General features: G+C 60.0%; 1 long non-coding RNA gene across 1 annotated transcript; it reads left to right on the top strand.

Moving 5' to 3' along the window:
• Positions 1 to 541: 541 nt before the first annotated feature.
• LOC135976189 (uncharacterized) lies at positions 542 to 2,468 on the top strand. Its single transcript, XR_010593393.1, has 3 exons — positions 542 to 1,220; positions 1,971 to 2,006; positions 2,338 to 2,468. It is a non-coding gene; the product is annotated as an uncharacterized LOC135976189 (long non-coding RNA).
• Positions 2,469 to 5,941: the final 3,473 nt, after the last annotated feature.

Raw genomic sequence — 5,941 nt, 5'->3', positions numbered from 1 at the left:
TGTGGGAGTGGACAGGGAGGTCCCTCAGGGCTGCTGGGTGGCTCAGGGGGGCAGTTCACCCACACAGGCCCCCCCTTCACTGGTGAAACTGAGACTCAACCCCCCAGAGCAGCAGGACGCAGCCTCCCCTGAGGGGTCCAGCCCCAGGGAGGCCCCAGAGCCGCGGCACCTGGGAGAGCCCCAGAGGGGCTGGGCGGGACCTGCTGGACGGGGGGTTGGGGGCTCTGCTCCCAGGGCAGCACCAGCTGCTGGTTTCCCCGTCCGAGCCACCGAGTGACTCTCCCCTTCCCCTGCAGCAGCCCTCCCGGGGCGCCCAGATTTCACCCACGCCAACATCGCCCGCCTGGCGCTGGGTGCCGTGGTCCTGCTCGTCCTGGGGCTGATCCTGGCTGAGGCCTGTTACAGCTGCCCGAGGGGGGCACCCTAGGTGAGGCAACCCCCCCTTTGTGCCCCTTGCTCCCCCCAGGGCTGGGCCCAGGGCGACATGGGCCCCTCTAACCCGCCATCTCTCTGCACCCCCAGGAGCCTGGATCCAGCTGTGCAGGGAAGAGAATCTCTCAACGGACGAGCCTCACACGGTGCCACGGCTCGTGTCACATGTGGGCAGTTTTGCAGACTGAGAGGGAAGGCTGCCGAGTCAAACCCTCCAGCACCAGGAAATGCCAGTTAAGGTTTCCTGAACACCCTTAACTCTGCCCCTCAAGCACATGCATTATGACGCCATCCTTTAATTGCATGATCACATATTAATTTTACCTAAATGGGTCCCCAGCTGCTTGAACCCAGAATGTAATAATGGGGGATGGGAGGGATCTGCAGTGGAAGATTGAAGACCAGACCCCATGGTCTCCTGGCTCCTAGCCCAGTGCACCTTCGCCAAGGCTGCAGGGTACATTGAGTGTGACCTGTCCCCACTCCCCACAGAGACACGGAAATGCTGCGAATTACATGACACTTGGCCAGGCTGACGGCCCCAGGATTTCCTGGGTGTTGCAGGGACCGCTGCTTATTTTGGCTCCAATAGATCTGGCTGGAAGATTAGAGCCAACGTGTGATGGACGCAGGAAGAGATGAGCCATCCCCGGCTTCCTGTATCTGGAGCTCCCAGCCAAGTTCTTCATTTGGGGCTCGGTGGAGCTGGGCACTGGGGTGTTGGTGGCAGCGCTGAGGGGCCTCTCCCTGCCCCGTCATGGCATATGCTCTCACCGTCCTCTTCCTTGGTGAGTATCGGAGACAGCCAGGGTGTGTGTCCATGGGGGGGAGGGGGGGATATCTGAGACCAGGGCATGTGCCCATGGGGGGGGGGGGTTCTGAGACCAGGGTGTGTGTCCATCTGGGGGGATGTGAGACCAGGGTGTGTCTCCATGGGGGGGGGGGAATGTGAGACCAGGGTGTGTCTCCATGGGAGGGCGGATCTGAGACCATGGTGTGTGTCCATGGCGGGGCAGGGGTTCTGAGACCAGGGTGTGTGTCCATCTGGGGGGATGTGAGACCAGGGCATGTGTCCATGGGGGGTGGGGGGGATGTGAGACCAGGGTGTGTCTCCATGGGGGGGGGGGATGTGAGACCAGGGTATGTCTCCATGGGGGGGCGGATCTGAGACCATGGTGTGTGTCCATGGGGGGGAGGGGTTCTGAGTCCAGGATGTGTTCCCATGGGGGTGGGGGTCTGAGACCAGGGCATTTGTCCATGGGGGGGGGGATGTGAGACCAGGGTGTGTCTCCATGGGGGGGTTGTGAAACCAGGATGTGTTCCCATGGGGGTGGGGGGAATGTGAGACCAGGGCGTGTCTCCATGGGGGGGCGGATCTGAGATCAGCCCATTTGTCCATGGTGGGGATGTGAGACAAGGGCGTGTGCCCATGGCGGGCGGGTGGGCAGGTGGGGGTGGGGGGCGCTGGGGATCTGAGCCCAGGGTGTAGGATCCAGTTGCTCTGGGATCTGGTCCCTAATGATCCGTCTCCTCTCCAGGCTGCTGGCTGGCCGGGCAGATCGGGATGTCAGGATGTGAGTATCTGTGGGGCTGGGGAAACTTTAGTGTTTAGGACGGGGGTTGGGGAGGGGAAAAGAGGATCTGAGCCCTGAACCTTCACCCCAAAACTCACTTCAACCTCCTGTTATTGACTCCCATGGGGACTGTCCCCACTGCAGCCAGGGGTGACTCTGGATTGACCCCAGGGGCTGAGATCAGAACCCGGCCCACAGGTTCCCTGTAGATGCAGTGAGGTGTCTGTTACCCCTGGTGCTGTCTCTGGGGCTGGGCGCTAAGGGCAGGTTACAGACACCTGGGGAGGGGTTTGTGTCTCCCCATCTCACTCCTGTTTGTGTGTGAACGCAGCATTCCTTTGGTTCAGCCCCTCCATCTCTGTCAGCCCCGGCGCGGTGATCGCCCCGGGGGGAGCCGTCACCATCCGCTGTCATTGTCGGTGTTGGGGCAGGAGGTTATTTCTGTATAAAGATGGAATCGAAATCCGGGAGCTGGAGGGTGACGGGGACGAATTCACCATCCCCAGTGCCAGGTGGGAAGACGCAGGGGCCTACAGCTGCCGATCCCACGCCCTGTGGGATCCGCTCAACTGGTCCTATGCCAGTGACATCGTGCAGATCATTGTTGCAGGTGAGGGGCCCGGCTCGGTGTCCCCGCTCCCAGCCCCACACCCAGCCAGACCATCGGTGAGTGTCCGCCCTGATGGGACCTTCAGAGCCGGGCTCCGCCCTGAGCCCTGGACCCAGCAGATGGGACACCCGGCCGGGGACCCAGAGACGCAGCAGTTACTGGTGGCTTCTGTGCACTCACCCTTGGGGAGATACTGGCTAGATGGGCCCATGGGGAGTTGGGAATGGGGAGGGGGGACACTGGGCTGGGGGGGCCAATTAAGTAGATAGACGGGTACAGAGGGGTGCTCTGGATTTAGGTCCTCAGGCAGTTTTGGTCGTAGCTCCCAGGAATCTCTGGGATCTCGGAGAGGTGCCTCTGGCTGGGTTTTCTCCCAGTGGCCCCGTCTCTGTGGGACCGTGCGGTGAGGACGGGGCGCAGTGACTGTGCCGGGGTCTGTCTTACGGCCTGTCTCCTTCTCACTGCAGAGACCTACTACCCCAAACCCTCCATCTCCCTGCGCCCCAGCAGGGGGGTCGCCCTGGGGAGAGCCGTGACCCTCCGGTGTCGGGGTCAGCACCAGAACATGAGGTTCCTTCTGTACAAAGATGGAAACCCGAACGCGCTGCAGGACGTGGAGCCGGCTGGGGACGTGACTCGGTTTCCCATTCGCAGTGTGAGCCGGAGAGACGCAGGGAGCTACAGCTGCCGATATAGCACCAAATCAGAACCGCCCGTCTGGTCGGAGCCCAGTGACCCCGTGGAGCTGGTGGTAGCAGGTGAGGGGCCTGGCTCTGCTTCCCCACTCCCAGCCCCACACCCACCTGAACCCTTGGGGGGTCTCACCCTGGTGGGATGCTCAGAGCCAGGCTCTACCCTGGGCTCAGCAGAGGGGACGCCTGGTTGGGTAGTGGGGACAGAGTCACTGGGGGGTCCCCAGCCAGGGGAGAGCAGCAGCTGCTGGAGGTTCAGGGCTGAGGGAGGGGGGATCCCTGCCCCCAGGGGGAGCTGTTGAGCAGCCATCCTTTCCCAGGGGGATGCTCCCCCGGGCTGCCCCTGTTCAGGGAATGCACAGAGGAGTCGGGGCCCAGGGGCTGCCCAGCCGGCCCCGGCCCCAGTACTGAATTCACTTCCCAGCAGCCTGGACAACTGTATACTCCTGGGGGAATTCTGCACCAAAAAATTAAAAATTCTGCACAAATATTTGAAAATTCGGCAAAATGCTGCATATTTTATTTGTCAAACTAACACACTATAATCATGACAGTTTCAAGTTTGGTCATTTATTTCAAAATATCTGTCAGCGAGTGTGTCTGTAACACTGCAGACGAAAACCAAAAGATTCTGGTCATTTTTTGTTTTTAAATATATTCCTCACTAGGCATATTAACGCAGAACTTTGGGTAATTCATTTAAAATACACGACAGAACTGTGTTTCCTGCACCTGTCAGAAGCAGGGCAAAGGCTTGGGGTCGTCAGGGGTAATGGGGGAGCTGAGGGAGTGGGGAGGAGCCTGGGAGTGAATCTGGAAGGTGTTGGGTGTGGGCGGGAGAAGGTTTTTTTTGGGGGGTGTTGTTAGGGAGCTGGGAAGCCTCCCCCATTCAGACTCTGGTTGGCCTCAAACCTGCCCCATTCAGTCAGGCACATCAGCCCCTGTCCCCCCAACCCCCGTCCCCATGTGTCCCTGCAGCCTCCTCCCCCATCCCCAGACTCACCCCACTAGCTCCTGAGCTCCAGTCTGTGACCCCCCAGCAGCCCTGGGTGCCCCACTCTGCTCTAACCTGGCTCTGGGGCAGGTGCTGTGATAAACTTCTGCTCCTGGGGGAATTCTGCAGCACGGGTCAGGCAGAGAATTTTTTTCCCCACAGAAAATACATTCTGCCCCAGAAATGCTGCAGTTCCGCCCTATGCCCACCAGGGGCCGCTGTGGGGCCAGAACAGCGGGCTGTGTTCATGCTGCTGGGTGGTCTGGTGCCACAGCGGGCCCTGGTGGGAAAAAGGTGGAACTGCAGCACTTCTGGGGCAGAATGTATTTTCTGCGGGTAAAAAACAAAATTACGCAGGACAGATGAATCATGCGTGTCCTAGGGTTGCCAACCCTCCAGGATTGGCCTGGAGTTTCCATGAATTATAGATTAATCTTTAATTAAAGATTATGTCATGTGAAGAAATCTCCAGGAATACAGCCAAACAAAATTGGCAACCCTAGCACATCCGCAGATGTGCAGAATTGCCCCAGGAGTAACAGACTGTAGATGCAGTGAGGTGTCTGTTACCCCGGCGCTGTCCCTGGGGCTGGGCACTAAGGGCAGGTTACAGACACAGGGGGAGGGGTCTGTGTCTCCCCATCTCACTCCTGTTTGCGTGTGAACGCAGAGCTCCCTCCGCCCAGACCCTCCATCTCCGTCAGCCCCAGTGGGGTGATCGCCCCGGGGGGAGCTGTCACCATCTGCTGTCACTGTCGGTGCGAGGCCAGGAGGTTATTTCTGTATAAAGGTGGAATCGAAATCCGGGAGCTGGACGCTGCTGGGGATGGGGGTGAATTCACCATCCCCAGCGCCAGGTGGGAAGACGCAGGGGTCTACAGCTGCCGATCTCGCTCCAGATCAGAGCCGCCCAACTGATCAGATCCCAGTGATTACATGCAGATTGTTGTAGCAGGTGGGGGGCTTGGCTCAGTGTCCCCACTCCCAGCCCCACACGCAACCAGACCCACAGGGGGTCTCTGGGCCAATGAGATCCTCAGAGCCAGGCTCTACCCTGAGCCCTCGGCCCAGCAGAGGGGATGCCTGGCCGGGGAGTGGATACAGAGTCACTGGGGGAGGTTCCCCAGCCACTGGAGCTAGGGGGATGAGGGAGGGCAGATCCCTGACCCCAGGCAACCTTGTGGTGTCACTGAACCTGCATGTGCCTCCATTTCCCCTTGTAAGAATGGGGGATGATTATCCTTCTTCACCTTTTGTCTGTGTCTGTGCAGCACCCAGCACCTCTGACTCCCAGCCCCCTCCCGATCTAACCACTACACCCCACTGGGGCTGGGGATAGAACCCAGGAGTCCTGGCTCCCAGACTGGGGTACAGAGGGGTGATCTGGATTTTAAGCAGTTTCGGGCATAGCTCCCAGCGGTTCCTCTGGCTGGGTTTTCTCCCAGGGGCTCCGTGGTGAGGATGGGGCGCAGTGACTGTGCCAGGGTCTGGCTCACGGCCTGTCTCCTTCTCACTGTAGAGCTCAGGTACCCCAAACCTTCCATCTCCCTGCGTCCTAGCAGTGGGGTTGCCCTGGGGGGAGCTGTGACCGTCCGGTGTCGGGATTCGCACCAGAACATGAGGTTCCCCCATCTCAGCT

Source organism: Chrysemys picta, chromosome 17 (genome assembly GCF_011386835.1).
Source record: "Chrysemys picta bellii isolate R12L10 chromosome 17, ASM1138683v2, whole genome shotgun sequence".
In the NCBI taxonomy this organism is placed as follows: domain Eukaryota; kingdom Metazoa; phylum Chordata; order Testudines; family Emydidae; genus Chrysemys; species Chrysemys picta.
Note: the sequence above shows the minus strand (reverse complement) of the source record. Positions and strands in the feature narration are given on the sequence as shown.